Genomic DNA, 25,420 nt, shown 5'->3' with positions numbered 1-25,420 from the left:
GTGGGAAGCTGGGGAAGTGACTGAAATCCGGCAGAGAGTGGAGCAAGTGCCATTGTTCCCTCTCGAACCCCTCCACCACATACAGCGTCACAACCCAGCAAGGTGGGTTGCCCTGCCCTGGTGAAAACCTAAGGCTCCGCCCCTCACTATGTAACAGGTGCATCAAGACCAAAAAAAAAGGCCCAACAAAAGAGCAGATCAAAGCTCCAGAACAAATACAATTAAGCAAAGAAGAGGAAGCCAACCTATCAGATGTACAGTTCAAAGCACTGGAGATCAGGATGTTCACAGAATTGATTGAATTTGGTCACAAATTAGATGAAAAAATGAAGGCTATGCTAGGTGAAATACAGGAAAATGCACAGGGGACCAATAGTGATGGGAAGGAAACTGGGACTCAAATCAAGGGAGTGGACCAGAAGGAAAAAAGAAACAACCAAGCAGAAAAGAATGAAGAAACAAGAACTCAAAAAAATGAGGAGAGGCTTAGGAACCTTCAGGACACCTCTAAACATTCCAACATCTGAATTATAGGGGTACCAGAAGGGGGAAGAGGAACAGCAACAAGTGGAAAACTTATTTGAACAAATAATGAAGGAAAACTTCCCCAATCTGGCAAAGGAAATAGACTGCCAGGAAGTCTAGGAAGCTCAGAGAGTCCCAAAGAAGTTGGACCCAAGAAGGAACACACCAAGGCACATCATAATTACATTAGTCAAGATTAAAATAAAGGAGAGAATCCTAGAAGCAGCAAGAGATAAGGAGACAGTACCTACAAAGGAGTGCCCATCAGACTGTCAGCTGATTTTTCAAAAGAGACCTTACAGGCAAGAAGAGGCTGGAAAGAAATATTCCAAGTCATGAAAGGCAAGGACCTACATCCAAGATTGATCTATCCCGCAAAGCTTTCATTTAGAATGGAAGGGAAGATAAAGTTCTTCTCAGATAAGGTCAAGTTAAAAGAGTTAATCATCACCAAGCTCTTATTATATGTAATATTAAAGGGACTTATCTAAGAATAAGAGGATAAAAAACATGTTTAGTAAAATGACAGCAAACTTACAATTATTAACAATGATACCTAAAACAAAAACAAAAACAAACTAAGCAAACGTCTAGAACAGGAACAGAACCACAGAAATGGAGATCACATGGAGGGTTAGCAACAGGGCAGTGGGAGGAGGAGGAAAAGGTACAAAGAATAAGTAGCATAGCTGGTAGGTAGAAAATAGATGGGGAGAGGGCAAGAATAGTGTGGGAAATGTAGAAGTTAAAGAACTTACAAGTATGACACATGGACATGAACTAAAGGGAGGGAATGTGGGTGGGAGAGGGTATGCAGGGTGGAGGGGAGTAAAGTGGGGGGACATGGGACAACTGTAATAGCATAATCAATAAAATATATTTTTTTTAAAAAGAAGCATAATTGGTAGGTACAAAATAGACAGGGGGGTGTTAAGAACAGTATAGGAAATGGAGAAGCCAAAGAACTTACATGCACAACCCACGGACATGAACTAAGGGGGGATTATTGGAGGAAGGGGGCTACCAGGTGGAGGGGGGCAAAGGTGGAAAATTGGGACAACTGTAATAGCATAATTGATAAAATATACTAAAAAAATAAGTCACACACAGAAACTTGTGCCTGAATGTTCATAGCAGTATTATTCTTGATAACCAAGAGGTAGAAGGAACCCAAAAGTCCATCACCAGACAAATGGATAGACAAAATGTAGAACAGTAAGTCCTCATTTAACATAGTCCATAGATTCTACAACTTTAAGTGAAACGTGTAACAGAACCAATTTTGCCTTGGGCTATAATTGATACAAACAAGAGTTAAGTTCCTGCCACATCTCATCAATGTTATAACCAAATGACATTGTATGAAGTGATGATATTTGAGGATCTACTTTATATCCATGGAATGAGATGTTAAGCATAAAAATGAAGTATTAATACATTCTACAACATGGATGAACCTTAAAAACTTCATGCCAAGTCAGAGAATCCAGTCACAAAAGAGCACATATTACATGAGTCTGTGTATATGAAATGTCCAGGACAGGCAACCAGTAGAGATGGAAAGCAGACCAGGGGTTGCTAAGGACTGGGGGTAGGGAGTATCTTCGTGATGGGGTGAAAATGCTCCAAACTACAGGGTAGAGATGGTTGCATTTTTCTGTGAATAGGGCCAGCCCTCCATGTGCATGATTTTCTCTGAACACAGATTCAACTAACCAGTGAGAGAAAAATGTCACGCTGTTGCTGACACGGGCCACATAGTCAGGCCCGTGACGGCTGCACCTGGACTGGACATGTATAGGCGTTTTTCCTTGCCATTCTCCAACAACGCAGAATAACAACTATTTCTATTGTACCTGTGCTGTATAACACAGCATTTACATTGAATTATACGTACTCCAGAGATGACTTAACATGTGCAGGAGGTTGTGCGTAGGTTATGGGAGGGACCTGAGCATCTGAGGATTTTCGTATCCTCAGGGGTCCTGGAGCCAATCAGCCCTGATACTAAGGATGATGGCAAATGTATAAGCATTGAATTATCACCTTAAATGAGTAAATTGTACCAATGGGTGAATTATATTTCAATAAAGCTGTTTCTAAAAATAAAAATAAAGTTATAAATAAACAAAGCTAGTGTAGAAGCTGAAACTTCTCAAAATCACACTAGTTAACTGCCAAGTGCAGACCCTTCTGCTTGGCTCCCTGGGCCCCGTCTCTCACCTCCAACCACGGCGGCTGCTCAGCCTCTCCGAGCCCCCCCTCCCCACACCTGGAGTCCATGTTCCACGGCCAGCCAAGCTGGGCAGGGCAGTTCATTCACTGTACAGACAAGGGCTGCCTTCTCCATCTCAGACCTTCAGCCCGAGTCAATGATGGAAATGAAGACCCCAGGTCCTGAGCCTGTCTGCCCACTCACTTGGCAGTGGCCCTGCTGAAAGTCCCGGCCCACCTTTGGGAAGTGCAAGGTGGACTTGGTTTTCCCCGGCATTCCCGGCTCTACTCTCCTCTGCTCCCCGGAGGCTGACCCCCAACCCACGTCAAGACCATTGGCTCAGGGGCCATGCAGGTGGTCAGGGGAACTCGGGGCGAAGGTGAGGCCACTCTGAGTACTGCCTGGCTAATTTCTACTTAACTTCCACAAGACAGAGGGATGGGAAAGGGGCCAGGGCACTCTTCTCATTTCCCCTGTCTCACCAGACAGGTGTAGGGGTTCACCCCTAATCCAAGCCTCCATCTCCTTCTCCTTTTGCCCTCTCCACTCATATTCCCTGTACCCTGAAACCTGCCCAGAGGGAGTCTAGAATGCTGGGCAGCTTCCATTCCCCACAGAGATGGGGTTTCCCTTCTGTGTCCTGGAGGCAAAAGCCCCGACTCCAGGCAGCTGCCAGGAGAACAGCTCTCTGCTGACTTTAACTCTGCAAAGGCTTCCTGCAAGCATGACTGCAAATCTAGACACACAGATGTCATGCCCATTTCACAGATTCACAGATGAGGAAATTAAGTGTTCACAGATCAATTCAATGCTGAAGCTCAGCCAGGGGTCAGCAGCAGACTCTGGGCCCATCACCTCAACAGAGCACCTCCTCCTTGGCACAGGACCCTGGGTGGGGATGAAGGGAGGGGTATGGGGAGCCCCACCTTCTACCCTCACCCCATTCAGACTCTCATGAACACCCCTTCAGCCTCTGCCTCTCCTCCTGGTCCTTAGGTACAAATGTGCGTTCTTAGCCCATCGCAGCCATGAAAGAATCAGGTCTCTTGGGGTCTCAGCAACCTTGTCTGCAAAATGCCACTTAGGACCTCTCAGCTCCTGACCTCACCAGGGAAGGGCCCTATCGCCAGAGGCCCTTCCCCCCACCTGGCCAGAGGGGGCACACTTGTCAGGAAGAAACTCAAATGCCACCTTCCCTGAGGAGGCCTCCCAACCTTCCAGGCAGGGCCAGTCCCTCTGTCCTCTGAGATCCTTCATAGGTGACTCCTGCTGCGTTAAAGCACCCAACATGGGACGGTGCGGGCTCTGGTTTATGGGACCATTTTACCACTGAGAGTTCCTCCCAGCCAGCCCAGAGACCGCACAGTAGGTACACAGCCAACAGCTGATGAATGAATGCTTGATCGAAGAAACAGATGAGGCCCCTTCTGGCTTGAACGGCCTGAGGCTGTGGGCCAGGGAAGGCCCAGGCCGGAGCCCCACCAGCCGGCAGGAAAGGTGTTCTAGGCCAAGTGGGGGAAGGGGATCCCCATGGTGGGGGCTGTGTCCCCATGGTGGGGGCTGTGTCCCCATGGTGGGGGCTGTATCCCCATGGTGGGGGCTGTGTCCCCATCCCAGGGAATGAGGAAGAGGGACAAGGCCAGGCTCCTCGGCAGTAAACTGATACTTTTCCCTGTAAGTTGTGATAAACCCTTCCCAGATTGCCTCTGACGGCAGCTTCCTCCCCCCATCATTGTGTGAGATGCTGGTCAATTGTTTTTGTGCTTATTAATGTCATAGCTCCTGAGAAAGAAGAGGGACCCAGCAGGGTCTAGTGGGGAAGTTGCTTAGGAGCCCCACTGAGAGCTCAGCGAGGAACATGGTTCCCACCAGGGTCTCTCACTGTGGGGCAGCAGAAAGGGGCAATTCCACATGGCAACCATCAGGAGGTTGGACCAAAAGACATTTCAACCAGGGGTCAGACATGGTTCAGACCCCTGCCCAGCCTCAGCTTCCCCTCCGTACAAACTGAGAGAACAGTACCCGCTCAGCTGGACGTTGTGAGGATTAAAGGACAGTGTCCACAAGCTCACCTGGTGCACGGTGAGTCTTACCTCCTCTCGCCCACTCCCTTTCTCAGATCCCCGTCTCTTCTGCCCAATTCACAAAACACGAACCACAGGAGTAGCAACAGCAATGCCCTGTTACACAGGTACGGCATGTCACTGATGTCCCGCTCATCACAGTCCCCACCCTCCACACGCTACCCCCACACCTGCTCTTGGAGGGCAGGCGAGGCGGGACACCACACCACACTGTGCCCGGTGTTTGCCCTGCCCATCCGGCTTAGTGCCATCCAGCCTTTTAGGTCATTTGGAGGAGAAAACATTGCCCCCTTTTTCAGACAGTGAAGTGTACTCTCAGAGAGGATAAAGTCCTGAAAAGCGCCCCAAAACCCTGAAGTGCTCAGACCTCCGTACAACTGACTGAACTGGAAAACTGAAGTTTGGGTGAGCCCCGAAGCTGCCGCAGCCCTCCCCGCCTCCCCGGTCCTACTCCCCAGCAAGCAGACCCACCTGCAGAGGCCGGGTGGCCCTCCCGGAGCTGTCGGCTGGCTCTCTCTCTGCCTGTCCATCACTAACCCCTGTCCAGATGTGCTCCTCACCCGGGCCCACCCAACAAGGGCCTTCCCGCTCTGCCTTCCTTCTTGGGGGCAAAGGACCTGTCTGGGTCCTGGGGCAGAGAGTGGCAGCAGCACCACACCTGGCCCCGGCTGCAATGCACAGTTGGCCACTTGGTTGTCACCGAGGCCCGGCTCTGCAGGGGCACAAAATGCACAGCAAGCTCCTCCTTTCTTCTTCCATGGGTAGGTTGGCTATCACCTCCTCTAGGAAACCTCTGGTTTTACCAGCTGGTTTCCACACGACCTCCTCCACCCGACTGTGCCCTTGACTGACAGACTCCCTCATGTGAACACGCTGGAAGCCACATGTGTACACGTGCACTCGTGTGTAATGCATGTCTCTCCCTTTGTTGGGACTCTGAAATCCGCTAGAAGTAGGGCCCTGGATTTTTCGTGTTGGGTGCTCTGGAGCCTAACACAAGCGTTGTTTAGCAGAGGAGGTATCCAAAATCAGGTGCGGAGAATGTAAAAGGATACATGGAAGGGAAAGGAGGAGGAAGAGACTGAGGGAAACCGGAGCGCGGCTGCTTCTGCCAAAGACAGACTGTGGTGAGGCTGTTCCGAGACAGACAGACAGACAGACAGACTGCGGTGAGGCTGTTCCGAGGCCAGGCCCTCCCAGAGTTCGGAAGGCTTTCCCCTCTACCCCCTCACCCCATGCACGGAGCTTCCCGGGAAATGGGGTCAAAGGTAGGGAGCATGAGGCAGTGGAGGAGACAGATGACCATACTCTTCCTCTCCTCTCTAGGTTTCCACTGTCCTGTGGATGAAATGGGAATCCAGTCTCCCGAAGGCAGAACATGCACCTGGAGAACTTCCGGCGGATCCTCTGGCCGGGAAAACCAGTCGGTCAGTGCAGGTGGCTGTGATGGAGGCGCCGAAGCTGCCAGACAGGCCCGCGGAGGCCTCAAGGCCCCAGGAATCTAGCTCCTTACTCCAACCACCTTCCTTCCTCACACCAGGGGAGCGCTGAACCCCGGCATAAGTCATGAGCTAGAAGAATCCTAGAGCTGTTCAGCAGGCGGTCCACTTCGCAGACAGGGAAACTGAGGTCCAGGAGGAATGTGGGAAGGGCGTTAACATGTAGGGTGTGCCTATTATATGCTAAATCTTATAACTTTATAAACCCTAACCACTGCCGGTGAGGGGCCTTAGTGATCCATTCTGCAGATGAGGAAACAGGCTCAGAGAGAGTCCACGACTTGACGGGGGTCTCGCAGCAGGAAGTAACGGCAGCAGGACTGGAACCCAAGAGGCCCCGCCTCCAGCACCCACACTATTTCTCTGGCACCTCATAGCAAGGACTGACCTGGGGACGGGAGCACCACAGCCAGGAAATTCAACATGGAGGCTCTCTGATCCCCTATGCAGGGCCCTCTCTTCTCCATGCTGCCGGGCTGGCCACACGGTCCTACCTGTCTGACCTGGCGTGTGCGGTTTGGAGGGTCACTGAACACGGGGCTGGACAGGACAATAGCTGGATCCTCACTGGACTGCTAACCCTACAGCATCCTTCCTGACAGACCTTCAACCTGAACTTGCATACCTTAAATGGAAAGCTCACTACCTACACAGGATGCATTCCATCTTTTGGACAGCTTGGTTAATTAGGATGTCCTTCTTCTTAATCAGAATCTCTCTCTTTTTTTAATCCTCACCTGTGGATATGCTTATTGATTTTATAGAGAAAGGGGGGGGAGAGAGAGAAGGAAAGAGAGAGAAACATCAATGCGAGTGTCTCCTGTACAGGCCCCAACCAGGGACTGAACCCGCAACCTAGGCATGTGCCCCAGTTGGGAACCACAACCACAGCCTGGTGGTGTTCAGGACAACGCTCCAGTCACCACAGCCACCCAGACGGGGCCAAAAATCTGTTAAAAGCACATAAGCTTCACATGATTACGGGCTCGCTTTGTCCATACCTGCCTCCACTCAGCCCCTCACACACACACACTTCCTCACCACCCTCCATCCAAGCCTCTTCTAATTTATTTTCTGACACTTCCTCTCTGCCCTCCCCAATAACCACTTTCTAACCTTTCCTAAGAAAAAATATTTTTTTAAAAATACTCAATTTAAGAAAAAATATTTTACATCTGTATGAGCAATACACAAATCATAATTCTTAAAAATAACAAATTGCAGGTCAGAGTAATCATAAGTAAATTGATATTGATAAATAAGCTTTTCTCCAGAGCAGTAGGTGGTTTATTTTAATCTAATGAGTTTTGTATTTTCCCAGCTTTCAGAGTCCATGATGAAGGGCTGTCTGCAATAGAATTACGATGCTCTCCGAAAAATTGTAATTTAATGCCTCATTTTGTCAAGACTTTCTTGAAAATGAGATTTTTTTCCTAGTGAAGAATTTTACTCGGCTCTTTCCCGCATGTCCCCCCACCCACCTCTCCAGGCACACAGGTCCTCCTCACTCCAGGCCTGGGGTCGGGATAGAAGGCAGAGACACGCCAGCAGACACGGGGGCAGGTGGCGACCAGAAAGGAGCGGGAAGGAGCATTCCTGGCAGCCGCAGCCTCGCCTTGTGGCCGGGCAGCACCCACTGCCCCGTCTGTGCCTCACTGCTTCCTGCACACAGGGAGAGAAGAAGGGATGCTACAAGGGCCCCTCTTCCAGGGCTCAAGGGAGCAGGATAAGCACCTGAGACCCCTACAGACAGGAAAGAAGACTGGCCCACAGGCAGAGAGCAGCAGAAACCAGAGCTGGGGAAAAACAAACACAGTTATTTGTGGAGAAGCCTTTGAGGGGGTGTCATATGGTTGAATGTCCTCCAGGGACAGGGAGTCCGTAGCCTCCTCAGCCAGTTGGGTGCACAGTTAAGTGTACTACTGCCAAGCCACTGGATGGACCTGTTGGCAGAGGGGGTGCCAAGGAGCAGAGCAGGACGTCTGCAAGGCTGGACTCATGTCCTGACTGCCCGTGTAGGTGCGCGAGCTTGCCTCGGCAACATGACCTCTCTGCCTCCTCTGAAATGGACAGAATAACCTAAGTTGTAGGGCCGTTACCAAGATCAAATGAGGTCATGCAGGTAAAATATCTGGGATACAAGCTCACATACAGTAAGCTCTCGGTGTTATTCTCAGTGGTATCGTCATCATCATCGCTACGTGTGTGCATAGACTTTTCGACAGGATGTGAGGGAACCAGAAGCTGGCCGCCTCTGGCAGGAATGCCTAGTGGCTGCAGGAGAGAGGGCAGAGAGAGACAGTTCACTGCTTTCCATTTCAAGCCTCTTGGATTTTCTGCATGTGCTAGGTTACCTACCCAAAAATACATTTGAAAACAATGCCAAAAGATGATTTGGTATTTCAGAAAAAGCAAAGAAAAACAAATCTCTCCCTTTAATGACCCCGATGACTCCAGTAACTTCCACTGTGCTTGGGCCTTTGGCCTGCGGAGGCACACAGCCAGCGCCTGCCCTCTGGAGCACGCCGTCCGCTCCCTCAGCACACCACCGGGCTGCAGAGCCCCGGGCTGCAGAGTGCGCCGTCCCAGAGGCCCACCCCTGCAGCTGGGCAGGTGACAGGGACTCTCGGCTGCACCTGCCCTATCCCAGGTCTTCCAGGTGAGATCCTTCTGGTGGCACCATCTTCTGCCCACTCTCCCTCAAAGAGCTTTCCTCGTGTCTGAATTAAGTCTCAGGTCCCTGCTTTTTAAAAAATTGTTCTATTACAGTTGTCCCGATTTTCTGCCATTGCTCTCCCCTGCCTCGCCCACCCACCCTGCTCCCACAGTCAATCCCCACCCTGGTATCCATGTACATGGGTCATTTATACTTGCTCTTAGCTGCCCACTTTCGACTTTAAAATTCGCTGAGATGACCACTGAATGATACACATGCTAAAGTACATAGGGGTGGAATGCACTGGTACACAGCTAACTGTGAAATGCAGCCCCCCTCAAATATTTTGATAGATGGATGATGGATACAGGAAATGCAACCAAACATAAACTATAGGATCCTGGTAGTACATTTGTGGGTGTTCACCGTTCAAGACTTTCAAACTTTTTGCACACTTGAAAACTTTTATGATAAAATGTTAGAGAAAATGAGGAGAATTTAAAATCACACAAAACTTCACTAGGCCTTTTACATCTGGGCGGCCTTCCAGTGCTGTTTTCCTATAGGTTAGAGACCTCATGTGGGGAAAATGAGGCAAAGGAAAAATAGACAAATCCACAATCATAATGGAAGATGGCAGCACACCTTTCTCAAAAACTGATGGAAAAGGCAGAAAATAAATCAGTGAGGACACTGACATCTGATCAACATGGTTCACATACCTAACCTCATTGACAAAATTGAACGCTGTGTACAACAGCAGAATAAACATTCTCGTGAGGCACCGGATAATATGAAAATCCAACATGCTGAGCCATAAAGTAACTCTCGAAACACTTCAAAGAATTGAAATCATTCAAAGTATATTCCTTGATTATAGTAGATTAAGCTCGAAAACAACCATGAAAAAAATGAGGAAATTCCCAAATTTTTGGAAATGAAGCAACACACACACACACACACACACACACACACACACACACACAATCAGAGAAGAAACTACAACAGAAATTAGAAAACATTTTCAGTCCCTTTCCAGCAGTGACGACCTCCCCTGACAGCATGCCTCTCACTGAGGGTCTCCTCCACCCCTCTCCAGAAGAGAAAGAGACGAAACACACAAGAAGCGCCTGGTGCAGAGCCCCAATTCCTACTTCATGGATGTGAAATGCTCAGGATGCTATAAAATCACCACTGTCTTTGGCCATGCACAGACAGTAGTTTTGTGTGTTGACTGCTCAGCTGTCCTCTGTCAGCCTACAGGAGGAAAAGCAAGGCATTCAGAAGGATGCTCCTTCCGAAGTAGGTGTCACTAAAAGCACCTGAATCAGGCTGAGCAGAGAACTACCCCCCAAAACACATTTGGATAACAAAGAGAAAATATTTTCAACCATATAGTAATAAAAACATGATGTCAAAATCTGTGACACAGTACAAATTTTGTGCTTAGAGGAAAATCTATAGCCTTAAATTCAGATTTTAGGAAAAAAAAACTTAAAAAACAAGTATTTTAAGAAGTACAAGGTCTGTCCAGAAAGTATTCAGCTATGTAACATGAAAAACAGACACATTTATTGAAGAAGGCACAATATACAAGAAACATGGTATACAGGACAATGACACCTCAGTCCCCTTCAAACCAGGCACCTTGGGACCCCACACAGTTCTCCCAGTCACCATCAGCTGCCCCATTGTAGTTTCCTGAATCTCATTGACATTCTGAAATCTCTTCCCTTTCAAAGGTGATTTTAGTTTTGGGAAAAGCCAGAAGTCACAGGGCACTAAATCTGGGCTGTAGTGGAGCTGAGTGAGTCACCTGGGTGATTTGATGTTTCACCAAAAAACTCTACACAAGATGTGATGCATGAGTGAGTTTATTGTCATGATAAAGCTGACAATCACCAGTTGCCCATAGCTGTGGCCATTTCCATTATATTGCATCTCTCAACCAATGAGGGCCAATGAAATAATAATCCTTACTAATTGACTGGCCTAGAGGGGCATACTCTAGGGATACTACCTTCCCAATCAAAGAACGTAGTAAACATGGTTTTGATCTTGCTGCAACTTTGCCACTGCTCCCTCGGGTGTGGAGAACCAGGCAACTTCCATCGGGACAACTGGGCCTCTGTTTCCATAGACGTAGACCCACGATTCATCTCTGGTTATGATCTTCCTGAGGAAATCTGGTTCACCAGTAGGGGTTTGAATCAAGTCATTAGCAACTGCAGCATGATGTTCCTTCTGCTCTGGTAGCAGAAGCCACAGAATGAATTTTGCCACAGCACCTTTCATGCCAAGATCCTGCTCCAGGATCTCGTACACAGTAATTTTTGGAATCCCCAGATCAGCTTCTAGGTCTCACACTGTCGGTTGCCGATCTTTGTTGATTGCAGCCCATACACATTCTCCAGTGTTCTGCTTGTTGCAGGCCTTCCAGAACATGGATCACTTTCAACAAATTCTCGACTGTCTTTGAAGCATTTGTGCCACATACTTATTTGCACTGCAGTCATTGCATTGTCCCCAAAAGCCTTCTGAATCACCCGAATAGTTTCCGGGGAGGAATGTTCAAGCTTGACACAAAATTTGATGCAGATTTGCTGCTCTACTTGCTCAGGCATTTTGAATGTGACAGCCACACAGTACACATGCTCACTCAGCAGCATCTACCACCCCCACTGACTAGTACAGTGAAGTCGTCATTGTTCACACAGGCACATTCCAGTCCACTCTCTTTGGCTGCCAGGTGACATCAGTGATGCTGCACAAACTGTTCTCATTAAGTTAACAATGGCTGGACTTTTTCTGGACAGACCTTGTATATTAAACCCAAAGAAAATAGAAGGCAATATAAAAATTCCTAATAGGAGCAGAAATCAATGAAATAGAAAAAAAAACATTAAATAGACAAAAATCAGTAAATTAAAAAATATTTCTTTAAAAAGACTATCAAAAATGTAAGTTCAGTGACCAGCAAGACAATGAACAGAATGAGAAGGCACTTACTGCCAACATCATGGAAAGTAACACTGCAGATTCTATAGTGCCCAAAGCTGATACAAGGGCAATAAAGGAGATATTGTGAAGGTCTTTAGGTCAACTCATTTAAAGATTTATATAAAATGGGTCCTCAGAAAATACCTCTTAACCAAAACTGACACATAAAAACATAGAAATATAGTGCTATTTCTGTTAAAGAAATTGAAATAGTACTGAAAAAATCTTCTTACTAAGGAATATAAGCTCACATGACTTCTCAAGTGAACTCTCCTAAACATTTAAGAAAAAACAGATATCTTATCCAAACTCCTGCAGAGAAAGAGAAGAAGGAGTAGTATCCAACCTGTGTTATGAGGCCAGCATAACTGGATGCTATAATCCGACAAGAATATCCCAAGAAAGGCAAATCACAGATCCATCTCTTTCATGAACATAGATAAAAGAGTCTTAAATAGCACATTAACAATTCACATACGCCATGCAAAACATAGTTGAAAGAAAGCTGGCGCAGCTATTCCAATAGCAGGCAGGGAATTATGAAAAGAATAATGCATCATGAGAAAGATTTATTCCAGGAACACAAGGTTGGTTAACTTCTGAAAATCAATCCATGTAATTCACCACAGGAACAGAGAAAAGAAGAAAAAGTACATGATCATTTCAGTGGCTGCAAAAATGCACTTGATAAAATTCCATACATATCTCTGATTAAAAAAAAAAAACTTTTAGCCCAAAAAAGAAGAGACCACATGTGAAAAGCCCACAGCTGACATCGTACTCGGTGACTGAAGGCTTCCTTAAGACCAGGAACGAAACAAGGGTGCCCACTATTATTACTTCCATTAAACACTATATCGAAAGTTCTAGCCAAAGTAATAGGCAATAAATTTCCAATCACAAATTGGAAAGAAGTAAAATTATTCCCATTCACCAATAATGTAATTTTATATATAGAAAAGAAGAAAGAGTCCATTTAAAAACTGTTAGAGCTGACTTCCGCCAAGATGGAGGCATAGGTGGGAACACTTTTCGTCCTTGCACAACCAAATCTAAAAACAACAAAGTTTTAACAACAATAAACATAACCAAACCACACAGAAAATCAAATATGGAGTCCAGAAACAATGGACCACTAAGCTAAACCGGTGATAGGGGCGAAACCAGCAGCAGAGCCATCGGGCAAAAAAAGATCTGGGCGGTGCACAGGCAGCCGGGGGCGCGGATCCCAGGTGCGGGCTAGCTACAGGCGGAACCCAGGGAAGAGGCGCTGCTGGCTGTCTGCAGTCGGTTGAGCATTTGCACGCAGATAAACCAGTGAAGAGGCAAGTGTTGAGACAGATCTCGCAGGCCCCAGCAACTGGCACAGGGCGGCAGACTTGCACATTTGCACTCGGATAAGCAGGCGGGGGCGAGTGGTGAGGCAGACTGGGCGAACGGAGAGGACCGCCATTGTCCCTCTCTGACCCCACCCCCACATACAGCATCACAATCCTGAGACCTGGGTGGCCCCACCCCGTAAACACCAAAGTGCCTCTCCTCCTACGTAACAGGCATGAACAGAACAAAACATGGCTCAAGAACAACTCAGCCCCAGAGCCAATAAATCTAAGCAATGAAGAAATAGCCAAACTTTCAGATGCACAGTTCAAAACACTGGTGATCAGGATGCTCACAGAACTGGTTGATTATAGTCACAAATTAGAGGAACATATGAAGGCTAAACTAATTGAAATGATTGGAAATGCACAGGATACCAATAGTAATGGAAAGGAAACTGGGACACAAATCAAAGGAGTGGACCAGAATGAGGAAAAAAATGACCAAACAGAAAAGGATGAAGAAACAAGAATTCAAGAAAATGAGGAGAGGCTTAGGAACCTTCAGGACATCTTTAAACGTTCCAACATCCGAATTACAGGGGTACCAGAACGGGAAGAGGAACAGCCATGAGTGGAAACCTTATTTGAACAAATAATAAAGAACTTCCCCAATCTGGCAAAGAAAATAGACTTCCAGGAAATCCAGGAAGCTCAGAGAGTCCCAAAGAAGTTGGACCCAAGAAGGAACACACCAAGGCACATCATAATTACATTAGCCAATATTAAAATGAAAGAGAGAATTCTAGAAGCAGCAAGAGATAAGGAGACTGTCACCTACAAAGGAGTTCCCATCAGACTGTCAGCAGATTTCTCAAAAGAGACCTTACAGGCAAGAAGGGGCTAGAAAGAAGTATTCCAAGTCATGAAAACCAAAGACCTACAACCAAGATTGCTCTATCCAGCAAAGTTTTCATTTAGAATAGAAGGACAGATAAAGTGCTTCTCAGATAAGATCAAATTCAAGGAGTTCATCACACTAAGCCCTTACTATATGAAATGGTAAAGGGACTTACCTAAGAAAAAGAAGATAAAAAAACATGAACAGTGAAAGGACAGCAAATTCACAGTTATCAACAACCACACCTAAAACAAAAGCAAATTAAGAGGACAGCTAGATCAGGAGTGAACCATAGAAATGAAGATCACATGGAGGGTTAGCAACAGGGGTGTGGGAGAAGGAGAACGGGGGAGAAGGTACAGAAAATAAGTAGCATAGACAGTAGATAGAAAATAGATAGGGGGGAGGGTAAGAATAGTAGGGGAAATATAGAATCTAAAGAACCTGAGACACGTGTTCATGAACTAAAGGGGGGAGAATGGTGGGGGAGGGGTGTGCAGGGTGGAGGGGAACAGAGAAGGGGAAATAGAACAAATGTAATGGCATAATCAATAAAAAAAGAATTAAAAAAACCTGTTAGAGCTAAAAAATAAATTCAGCAAACTTGCAGGATATAACACCAACACCCCCAAAATAAGTTGTATATCTATGGCAATAAATAACCTGAAGAGAAAATTAAGGAAACAATTCCTTTTACGATAGCAGCAAAATGAACAAAATACTTAGGAATAAGTTTAACCAAGGAGGCAAATGACTTGAACACTGAAAACAAGTACAAAACATTGCTGAAAAAAATGTAAAAAGACATAAATAAGTGGAAAGACATTTATGTTCATGAAATTGGAAGACTTGATATTGTTAAGATCCTATACTTAATGTTGTTAAAATACAATATCACCAAAAGCAATCTACAGATTTAATACAATCCTTGTCAAAATGTCAATGGTGCCCTGGCTGGGTGGCTCAGTTGGTTGTAACGTCATCCCACCCTCAGGAAAGTTGTGGGTTCAATTCCTGGTCAGGGCACATACCTAGGTTGCAGGTTTGATCCCCAGTCAGGCTGCAAATGGGAGGGAACCAATTGATGTTTCTCTTTCACATCAATGTCTGCCTCTCTCTCGATCCTCACCCCCAGAAATCAACAAAAAAAATCCTCAGGTGAGGATTTTTTTTTAAATGCCAATGGTATTTTTCATAGAAATAGAAAAACCCATCATTACATTTACATGGAATTTTAAGGTATCCCAAATAGCCAAAATGATCTTGAAAATAAAGAACAAAGTTCGAGGATTCACACGCTGCTCTTAAAAATTGTTACAAAGTTATAGTAATCAAAACAGTGTGGTACCAACAGGTAAGGACAGGAACATAGACCAATGGAATAAAATAAAAAGCACAGAAACAAATCACTGTATATGTGGTTAATGTATTTTGACAAGGGTGCCAAAAGGCCATTCAATAGGTGAAGGACAGTCTTTTCAACAAATGGTGCTGGGAAAACTGGATGTCCACATGCACAAGAATAAAGTTAGACTCTTGGCTTCACCATATATATAAACTAACTAAAAATGGATCAGAGCCTAAATGTAGGAACTAAAACTATAAACTTCTTAGAAGGAAATCTTCATGACATTGGATTTGGCAATGATTTATTGGCTATGACACCAAAACTACAGGTAACAACAATAATAAAAATAATTAGATTTCATCAAAAATTAAAAACTTGTATGTATCAAAGGACACTATCACCAGAGTAAAATGACAACCTACAAAATAGGACAGAATATTTATAAATCATATATCTGATAAAGTTTAAATATCCAGAACATATAAAGAACTCATAACTCAACAATAAAAATCGAACAACCCAATTCAAAAATAGGCAAAAGACTTCAACAGACATTTCTCCATCAGAGATGTACAATGGCCAATAACCACATGAAAATATATTCAATATCACTAGCCTTTGGGAAAATACAAATCAAAATCACAATGGAATAACCCTTCATGCCTGTTAGAATAGCTATTATTTAAAAAATAACAAGCATTGATTAAGATAGGGAGGAATCGAAACTGTTGTGCACTGTGGGTGGGACTATGTAATCAAGCAGCCAGTGTAGAAAACGGTGTGATTGTTCCTCAAAAAACTAAATGTAGAAATACCATATGATTCAGGAATTTTACTCCTAGGTACCAGCACACCAATGTTCATAGTAGTGTGACTCACAATAGTCAGAAGGTAGGGGCAATCCAGATGGTCACCTGATTCATCGACAGGTAATGGATTAAACAAAGTATGGTATATACATAACTTTGAATATTCTTCAGCTTTAAAAATGAATGAAATTCTAGTACATAATAAACACAGACGAGCCCAGAAAACATGCTAAGTGAAATGAGCCAGACACAAAAGACCAAATATTGTATGATTCCATTTACACAAGATACCTAAAATAGGCAAATTCATAGAGACAGAAAATATGACAGAGGTCTCCAGGGGCTGAAGAGAAGGAACATTATTGTTAATAGGCACAGAGATTTTACAGAATTTGGGTTTGGGATGAGCAGCAGTGTGGAAACGGATGGTGGTGATGGCGGCACACACTGTGAATGTACTTAATGCCACTGAATGACATGCTCAAAAATGTCTAAAATAGTAAACTTTATGTTATGTCTATTGTACCATGATTTTGAAAATAAATAGAAGAAAATGTCCCTAATTTGGTAAATGACATCTACCAAAAACTTACAGCCAGTGTCATACTTCATGGTGACATGTTAAGTGCTTTCTCCTCGATACTAGAAAAAAATTAGCACGGCCACTGCTACTATTTCAGCGCAGCATTAGGTGGAAGTTCTAGTCTTTGCAATAAGGCAAGAAAAAAGATACAAGCATTGGAAAGGAAAACACAAAAATGCTATTATCTATAGAAAACATGATTGTGTGATAAAAATAAAAAATTCCATAGACAAACTACCAGGATTAATAAGTAAATTTAACAAGGTTTTTTGGATACACATCAATATTTTAAAAATCAATTTTACTGCTATATGCCAGAAACAAATAACTAGAAATGAAAAAACTTTAAATATCATGTATAATAGTATGAACAGACATAAAACACATAGACATCAATCTAACAAAAGAAGTGTAAGGCCTCTACAGAGACAACTAAAAAGCATTCTTGAAATTTAAGACCTAGGAAAATGGAGGAGTATAGCTTGTTCATGAATCAGAAAGTCAATATTGTAAAGATGTCGATTTTCCTCACAGGGACCTACATATTTGTGATGCAGTCTTAATCAAATCTCAGCAGGGTTTCTGTGGAATTTCAAAAGCTGATTCTAAAATTTATATGGAAAAGCCAAGTACCAAAAGTAAACAAAAGTGTTGAAGAAGCATGAACCTGAAGGATTTATAATACTTGATAGCAAGACAACACATACAAAGTTGTAGTAATTACACCATAAAGCCTGTATTGATACAAGGAGAGTCAAAGATACCCAAGAGAATTGCATATACTTATATGCACTCCAAAAACCACATGATGGATGTTTGTAACAGCTGTTTGCATAATAGTCAAAAATTGGGGCGGGGGGACTTCGCCCCTCCAGAGCACATGAGTAAATTGTGGTACACGTGCACAATGGAACACGCACAGTAATGAGAGTGAACAGACGTGAACTACGCACAACAGGATGAATCTCACAAATAATGTGAACAGGAGGAAACTCCACAAAGAGAACGTACTGCAGGCTTCAATTCATATGAAGTTCCAAACGGACAAAGTGAACGTATGATATCAGGAGTCAGGAGAGGAGTCACCTTTGGGAGTAGTGACAAGGAGATGGCCCCTGGTCACTTCTTTCTGCTCGGTTTGGGTAGGGGTTCGTGGGAGTGGCCACCACCCTGTTCCTCTATGTGCTATACTTCAATAAAAAAAGCTGACGAAAATGTCCCAGTTGGATTGGCACCAGCAGTGCTGCTAAGCACATGCTGCCCTCCCTCTCCTCCTGCCCTCCCACCACAGGAGGCCGGTGCCAGTGGGCACAGAAAGAAACCACAGCCTCTGGGGTCTCTTCCTCCGTGAAGACTTCCAGGAGTGCTCACTCCCTCTCACCCCCTTTGAAACTTCTCACGGTTACTCCTAACCACCACCACCACCAGCCCCCTAGGCAGCCTGCAAGACTGAACCTGGAGAAATGAGGAGCTGAGGGTAAGAGGGCATAACAGTAACTACCAGCTGAGAATAACAGTAGCATACTAATAATGAATAACAGCATTTGCCAACCATTCACTATATGGCAGGTGCACATAAGCATCTTACATGCGATAACTCATTTAACCCTCCCAATAGCCCTTTGAAGTAGGTACTATTATCATCCTTATTTTCCAGGTGAGGCAACTGAAAAGCAAAATGATTAATTAAATTGCCTGAGGTCACACAGCTATAATTACAAGACTAGAAGTTGATCCTGGATGGTCTGGTGGCTGGATCCCCAGCTACACCCACCCGGAGCAGGCACAGATAAAGAGATGCCCCCATCTCTTCCAGACAGCCTATGTATCTGTCTGTGAACAGAGATGAGGTGCATAGGGAGGTAAATAACCTCGTGAACGCCTCATTCTAAGACTAGAGGGTAGCAGGCAGGTCCAGGCTGCTGGGCCTGGGCTCCCAAGCCTGGGGAAGCAGGCCGAGGCTGAAGCAATGGGTTCAGGAGGAAGTCCATGTCCAGTCCTAGGCAGGAGGGCCGCAAACCAACAGCACCCAGGACAAAGGAGAAAGTAGAGGCAGGGAGGCCCTGTTCCCACTCTAGGCACTGGCCAGGGGCCCTCTGTTTCCCACCGCAGGCCAAGGAAACAGCTCTTTGCAAGGTAAGGCCCACTTGTGCTGGGCAGGAATTCTACAATCCAATACCTCACATAAGCAGTTTCTCTTTGGGTCTGCCTTTAAGCTCTGCTGCTGCGATTTAAGCTCATTTCTCTTTGCTCTGTCCTTTGCGAGGCCCTCATATCTTTCCAGAGACTTTCTATGCTTTTCTGGGGGGTCTAGGAGTACGGAGGCTCCTTTGTTTCAGTCCTGGGTTGTTGTAGCCTGGCTCCAGTGACACTTAAAATGACAGAAACCACAGCGTAAGAAGGAAAAGTCGGGGTTACCTGCTCCCCACTTACTTCAAACGGCGCTTCCTTTGTCAGAGGCCAAGGCTTTGGGAGTCCTGCCCAGGAGCCTGCATTTTCCATGGCAGCCAGAAGAAGCCCAAAGAGGGTGCCACTTTGGCAAAGGTGACTGCACATCTGTGCCGAGGACCGAGGCCAGGCAAACTCCCGGGTCAGCAACCAGGCCCGGAAACCAGGCCTACTGGGCGCAGTGCGCCAGGAGAGGCCCGTTCCCACACTCAGCCATTGCTACGGAGCCTCAGGTGCACGGGTTTCAGTGCACCTGTGTGTGAGCGCACGCACACGTGCACACGTGCAGCGGAGGCCATCTGGGTCGGAGCCAGAAAGGGAGCTGTTAGTACCGAGAACTTCTGAGCCAGACAGCTGACAGGAAGGTAAGGAGAAAACGGAGATGCTGTGTCTCCACCTGGCTTTTCCCATTTGCCTCTGCCCTTGCCTGACACCCAGGCCCTCCACAGCGGCTCCTTGGGAAGCCGTGAAACACGCAGGTGCAATGAGGTCACCTAGTTAACAGCCTCCCTCCCGCTGTATAATTCATGGGCTCCCTTCTTCCGGTCTAAGCTCCAGTTTCCAACAGCCCTCAGGCTGGGCTTGGCCCATCGACAGCCAGCCCGGCAGGTCTCGCCTATGGCAACCCCCACTCCTTACACCCCATGTCCTTCTTGTCCCCTTCCTAGGATGCAGCCAACCCTGTGCTAACTCACCCCCAGCTGTCACACAGCACTTCTCAGGGGAGAGGGAAAGCTCTGGGGTCAGTGAGGAAGAGCAAAGAATTTGGAAAACCTTGGCTGAGTCAGGCATGTGATGTTGAAACTTCCAAAAGGAGCTACAGGGCTTGCTCTCTCCCTCCCCTCCCCTCCCCCCCCCCCCCCCCCCTCCCCTCCCCTCCCCTCCCCCCCCCCTCCCTCCCCTCCCCTCCCCTCCCCTCCCCTCCCCTCCCCTCCCCTCCCCTCCCTCCCCTCCCCTCCCCTCCCCTCCCCTCCCCTCCTCTCCTCTCTTCTCCTCCGCTCTTCTCTCCCCTTCTCTTTCTCTTCCCTCGCCTCTCTCTCTCTTTCTCTCTCACACACACACATTCTGAATTGGATTCACCAAATATGGTCCTCTGAATAAGAGTTCATGAAAACGAGAGCCATGGTTTGTCTATCTCTGAACCACAGTGTGCCTTGCACTGCCCTGCAAACAGTAGGTGATTAGTAAATATCTGTTGACTTGTAGAGTTTCCCCAAAGGTTGGGTATCCAGTTGGTAGAGTGGGTATTAAGTCATTAAGCTATTCAAAGACACCGCTGTTGGGTTTAGAAGATTTCATGTTATTTAAATATCTGTCTGCCTCCGTCTTGTGACTCCTGCGTAGTAGGTCAAGTCTTAGTGGTGCATACAATACACAGTCATAACTAATAAATTAATTATCTGTCTACCTATTAACTCATTCATTGTTATTTCTACAGGTCACAGTTCATTTTTGAGCACAGTCGTGTATCTCAGGAGAGGCCCCTACGTCCTGAACCAGCGGGACAGGCCCACGGGCTTCCCCCTCCTGCTTCACAGATGAGAAAACTGCGGCTCAGAGAGTAAAAGCACCTGAGCCAACACAGGACTGTGACTGAAGTCTTCATGTGCCTGACAGGGGTGCCTCTCCGCCATTCACACATGTCTCCCTGCCTCGTGGTGACCATGCACCACCGACGGGAGAAAACCACATGACGGATCTGTGGTCCTGCTGCAAGGTTACGCAGGCCGGGACCCAGGGTCCAGGCTGCCAGGAATACCGAGGGTGGCTCATGGGCCAGCCTGGCAAATAGCAGGGGGAAAGGTGTGGGGCTGGCATTAAATGGTAGGAATCATTGCATTTGACGCCGCCCCCGCCCCTGGTTTACTGGTGGGCAGAGCTGAGAGTCTGGCTTAGGTCTCCGGGTCCAAGCAAGTACAAAAAGCACTGGAGGGCATGGTCTTCCTGATGGGGGCGACCTGGCCACAGCAGCTGGCCCGCATTTTCTGAGCTGATGAGATGTCCCCCTCATTCACTCCTATGCATATGTCAATCACTGCCCAGCCTCGTCTCTTCAACGTCTGGGCGCCATAGGCACCTGATGACCAACCCCAGCCCCAGGTCAATCACAGGTGACATCCAGACAGCACTAAACAGACCTGACAGGCCTGGACTGAAAGTCCAGCTCTGTCACTGCCTCTGCAGACCCGAGGTGGGTCCCTTGTCCTTTCTGAGCACGGTTTCCATCTGTACAGGCAGGCATGTGACTCTGGCTCTGACTCACCCAGGTGCAGTACAGGGTGAGGAACAAAGTGAAGATTCAGGAGTCGGATGCCTTGACTCACATTCCACCCCACCGCCTCCAATCCAACCTCTCTGTGGGCTGTGGGCGAACTGCTCAGCCTCGCTGTGCCTCAGACTTTGCATCTGTAAAGTGCAAGTGGCAGGAGTCCCTCTCTCCTAAGGTGGTTGTCAGGGCTAAGTGAGACACTGTATGTGTTAACCCAGGGCCTGGCACACAGTAAGTGCTTAGTAAATGTCTCCCGTCATTTTCGCCAGCCCGGAAACTCTAAGTCTACGACAGAGGTCGTGCTGAAACTAGTCATCCATGCCCCACGTGCGGGTTGCTGAAGGGTGTTCCCGCCATACACGTTCCACGAGAGCAGGAACCTCGGCCAGGCCCCCGGGGCCTCCAACAGGGCCCGGCACACGGTCAGGGCTCAATAGATATTTGATAAATAAATGGCTGGGCCTCAAGGTGTTTTTTAATATTCAAATTAGTTGCTAACATTTGAAGTAAGAAAATTTTCTGTTTTTAAATATGGACTTCTAGATTATTTAGAAATATTGAAGTGTCTGGCTACATGCATCCCGCACACCTGCTGAACAACCACAGGCAGGAGTGCTGGCAGTGGCGCCCCCTGGAGACAGAGAGTGCATGTGCACTTTGTTGCCACGGTGCCTGCCCAGCCAGCCTCTCTTTTATGTAAGCTGCCTGACAGTGACCCTGGCCCAGGTGAGTCACAGGTGAAGCCCAGAGAGCACAGCACAGGAGGCTGGCAGTTTCCCAGCCTCAGAGCAATCTGCCCACAGGTGCTTCTCCCAGCCCCACCTCCGGGACAGGAGACAGGCCTCCAGGCCTGCTAAGCACCCCGAGACCTCTTGGCATCCAAGTCCCCCCTCCTTTCTTCAGGCCAGACCCTCTCCCTGAGAGGGTACAACCCCAAGTGCCCCTGTTGCTGCAACAACCTCAGCTTCCCAGGCCAACTTCCTCTTCGCTTGGAAAGCTCCCAAGTATAAAAAAAGCAATGGAAGATGAACTTAATCCTTATCTTTCTCATGGAAAGCGTGCAGAGAAGATGTGGAAACATGCACACACGCATGCACCGTGGAGACAAAGAACTTTTATAAAATATTATATCCGTTCCAAGCCCCACTTGGGTCTCCTATGAAGAGGGGACACGGTGTCCAGTGACAGCACAGTGTCTGCGGAGGCTGCCTATGGACACACGGGCCCCTCCCCTTACCATTCCTCCCCTAGCCCTGCCGGGCTCAGTTCTGTGGCAAAGGACCACAAATTCCCATCCTTTCCAGAGGCCGCCCCCAACCATCCTGTCTTCTGCCTTTAGCATGTCAATGATCCCCAGTTTTCTGGGGTAGCTCCCATGACCACCTGTAATGGCCTGGAGTGGCTATTGACTATCTATTCCCCCAGTTCAACAATACAGTAGCCACCAGTCGCATGTGGCCAACGGGCATTTGAAAGATGCCAAGTCCAAATTGAGATACACTGTAAATGCATAATACAGACCAGATTCTGAGGACTGAACAATGCATGTGGCTTGCACTATACCTCTGCTGGACAGCGCTCCTGCAATGAATCCCCAGCCACTAAACAGAGCCTGGTTTATAGGTGATGCGCAGTATTTGTAGACTGAATGGTGAAATGAAAGGTTTCCCCAACAGCGGACATGAGACCCTATGACATAAAAGAGGGTGAGTTTGGAAGGACCTCCTCCTATCCCAGGGCCCAGTATGTGCTGGTCTTCAGTGGCAGCCCATCCATGCATCTCCCTCCAAGACAAAGCCTCAGACCTCCACAGAAGGGGCAGAGAGAGGCCTGGCTTGGAGTTCTGTAACTACTGGTTTCCTGGCGATGATATCAGCTCCCCTGGCCCCCACAGCAAAGGTCAAGATCAGCCTCCTTGCAGAGAGCAAGGGCAAATCAGAGCAGGAGAAGAGGTGCAAAGGGCTGAGGAAGAATGAAGCCATGGATAAACCACGGGTAACCCTGGGGCAGGGAGACGAGGCTTCTGCTTCTGTAGGCAAAGAATGGAAGAGAAGCAGGGCAGAGCTATGGGGACCCTCGTGGGGGGACCCAGCCTACCCTGACTGGAGCCCTGGGGAAGCAGGAAAAGCCGCCATTCCTTGGAGAGGGGAGCAGCGATACAAATGGATGCCCAGACATGGTCCCAGCCACCCCTTTTGTTTTCTCTCCCTTTCCTCCCCCTCCTCCCTCTCTTTCTCCCTCTTGCACTCTTCTCTACTTCCCTCCCTCTCTCGCTTTCACTGGCTCCCAAATTACAGCCTTCTTCAGAAACAGACACAATCAAGGTGGTGTGCAGGGGGCCCTTGTCACAAATGGCAGCTCAGGTCCTCTCCAAATGGAGAATGGCCTTTAAAGGGGAAAGCTGCACTGCTAACAGCCTGCCTCGGGGAAGATGCATCTTTGGGGAGGTACGGGCCAGAAAAGATTCCATCCCTCTGAGGCCGGTCCCCAGGAGGCTCAGGGTGACTGTGATTGCAGGGCCCACCCCACACTGCTGGGGGCTGGGGGCTGGGAGAAAAAGACTCGCTGGCCTCCTGAACACCCCATGCTGGGGCGGGAAGAATGGAGCTCTGCCTTTGATTGTCCATCACCCAGGCCCACCTCACCCAGGGACAGGGCCTAGAACAAGCCCACCCCCTCACTCTAGCCCTCACTTTCCCTGCCTGTAACACAGTAGGTCTAGCTAGTTTCCAAGGACTCTCCCAGCCCTCTGAGAGAGGTCGCAAACTCAAATGACTAAAGGGGCCAGAATGCAGAGCATAGGACAACACCGGGGCAGATGTGGACAACAGGGGACGGTGGGCGCTAAGGAGAACTAAGGACTGGGCGTGCCTAAATCCGAGAGAAGCACTGTAGGCAATACACGTGTGAGAGGGAAGTCTGAGTGAGGGCAGAAGAGGGGTTGGTCTGGGCGCGGGCTAACACTGCCTGGGGCGGGGGGTGGGAGGGTGCCCACGGGCACTGGGGGTGCAGCTCTGCCCGGGCGGTGCTTATGCAGGTTTATACACTTGGGAAAATTCACCACTTTCATCTAAGATCTGTTTAACTTCGTGTATTAATGTACTCCTCAATCAAAGAGTTTTTAAAATAGAAGTACAAATAAATATAAGGGGTGACTGCAACTCAGCTCCAGCCAACAACAGCCAGTTGCGAACACAGACCAGTGTGGCTGGTTCTAGTCAGATGCCAGAAAGCTAGGTTTCTAGGCAAAAATTCTATTTTTAAAATGTTGTTAGTCACTAATTCAAAATGAAAACCACAACCATAACCACACACACACACACACACACACACAACTTCAGAGAGAACTGAATGCAGAAACTTAGAGTGTCAAGCTCTCCAAGTAGCAGGGAAGAACTGCATCCTTCCTGTCTCACTAGAATGCAACGTACCTAACGCATGACCCGACCGAAAGGAGAACACTAAAGCCACTGCACGACGCACATGCACCGAGTGCCGGCACCGCACCCAGGGCTCCCTCCAAACGTTTTGTCTTGTTAATGCTCGTGACAAGTCTATGATGTAACCGAAAATTACTCCCATTTAACAGACGAGAAAACTAAAGCCTGGGCAAGGTTGCAGGTGGGACCAAGGCTTCAGAGCTCAAGGACAGACGAGCTGGTGTTCGGACCAGGCACAGTCTGCCTCAAAGAGGCCCACAAAAATCACTAAGAGAGTGGGTTTATGATGACAGCAGTAACCAGCTCGCGCATGGTGCTTTAGAC

The 25,420-nt window shown here is 47.4% G+C and overlaps 1 protein-coding gene and 1 pseudogene across 1 annotated transcript in view; one reads left to right on the top strand and one right to left on the bottom strand.

The window, feature by feature from the left end:
- Positions 1–25,420, bottom strand: part of CDH23 (cadherin related 23) — a 416,092-nt gene that overhangs the window by 385,780 nt on the left and 4,892 nt on the right. The gene's annotated exons all lie outside the window — the stretch shown is intronic.
- LOC119038192 (40S ribosomal protein S27-like) lies at positions 10,036–10,295 on the top strand (annotated as a pseudogene).

This window comes from Artibeus jamaicensis, unplaced genomic scaffold, assembly GCF_021234435.1.
Source record: "Artibeus jamaicensis isolate MK-2021 breed Jamaican fruit bat unplaced genomic scaffold, CSHL_Jam_final contig_332, whole genome shotgun sequence".
Classification (NCBI taxonomy): domain Eukaryota; kingdom Metazoa; phylum Chordata; class Mammalia; order Chiroptera; family Phyllostomidae; genus Artibeus; species Artibeus jamaicensis.
This window is presented reverse-complemented; position numbering and strand designations above follow the sequence as displayed.